The sequence below is a fragment of the Mus pahari genome, chromosome 10 (assembly GCF_900095145.1).
Source record: "Mus pahari chromosome 10, PAHARI_EIJ_v1.1, whole genome shotgun sequence".
Taxonomy (NCBI): Eukaryota; Metazoa; Chordata; class Mammalia; order Rodentia; family Muridae; genus Mus; species Mus pahari.
In genome coordinates this window covers 16485921-16487249 of record NC_034599.1, presented here as the reverse complement: position 1 = coordinate 16487249, position 1329 = coordinate 16485921, and the positions used below count along the sequence as shown (strand labels likewise).

Here is a 1329-nt window from a genome sequence, read left to right as displayed (position 1 = left end):
AACTCACTTTGTAGACCAGGCTGGCCTCGAACTCAGAAATCCGCCTGCCTCTGCCTCCTGAGTGCTGGGATTAAAGGCGTGCGCCACCACACCCGGCTGTTATTCCTGTCTTAATTCAGGTCCTGCTGACACAGTACCATGCGGAACCAGGTTGGAAGATCTTTCTGTAGCAACCGTCTCAACATCTTTTCTTCACCCGAGGAAATGGAGGACCAGAGAGGTTAAGTGCACTGCCTGAGGTCACACAGAAAGTTCCAAGACGCACTGCCAGGTCTGTTACATCAAGCCTGCCTTCCCTCAGGGACCTTGGTTCAGAGCAGATACTGATTGATTGATTGGCTGATTGATTAACTGATTAAGACAGCATCTCACTGTGTGATCTGAGCTGGCCTGAACTCACAGAGTTATCAGTGAAAGGCATGTACCACTGTGCTTGGCTTGATCTTACTTTATTTTTGGTAGGGATGCACGTGGCACTTGTGTAGCTCAGAGGACAGCTTTTTTGGTCAGTTCTATCCTTCCATCATGTGGGTGCCAGGGATAATGCTCAGGTGGCAAGGCTTGGCAGGAAGCGCCTTTTACCCTTGAGCGGTCTCCCGAGACAGGATCTTGTGTAGCCCTAGCTGTCCTTCAGTACCTTACATGTCTGAGGATGCCCTTGATTTCCTGACCCTCCCGCCTCCCTCTGACGCGCTGTGATAGCAGCTGAGTGCTCCTGACTGCGCCTCAGCGTAGCCTTCAGATTGTCGGAAGGTTATTGAAGGAGAGAGTCAGTGACTCCTGCTTCAGCAGTCAGGAAGCCGGTAAGGCCAGCCTGAGGTAGACAGAGGACCATGGGAGCCCCGCTGACCTTCCAGAAGCAGGACAGGATGTTCAGTCTGCTGGTACTGTTGATCTGTACTTCCAGTTGCTTGGAACGCTGAGGCAGCTGGATTGCTTGAATGTAGGTATTGAAGATCAGCCTGGAAAAAGTATAGTAAGATCTGTTCAAGTGTTTGTTCAACTAAATAAGTATTTTCCAGGTGGTAGGTGGCACATATCTCTCTTTCTTTCTTTTTCACATGTTTGCACACACACACACGCACACACACACACACACACACACACATCTTTAAGAAACAATACGTACTGGGCTGGAGTGGTGGCTCAGCGGGTAAGAGCACTGACTGCTCTTCCGAAGACCCTGAGTTCAATTCCCAGCAACCACATGGTGGCTCACAACCATCTGTGATGAGATCTGATGCCCTCTTATGGTGCATTTGAAAATAACTCTAGTGTACTTACATATAATAATAAATAATTTTAAAAAAAGAGAGAGAGAGAGAGAGA

General features: G+C 48.7%; 1 protein-coding gene across 2 annotated transcripts in view; it reads left to right on the top strand.

Annotated features, from left to right (window-relative positions):
- The window catches only part of Tyk2 (tyrosine kinase 2), a 25380-nt gene that overhangs the window by 2437 nt on the left and 21614 nt on the right, over positions 1-1329 (top strand). For both annotated transcript variants that reach the window (XM_029542869.1, XM_021206372.2), the window contains exon 2: positions 120-271. The gene's annotated coding sequence lies outside the window, so the exon portion shown is untranslated. The remainder of the gene's footprint in view (positions 1-119; positions 272-1329) is intronic.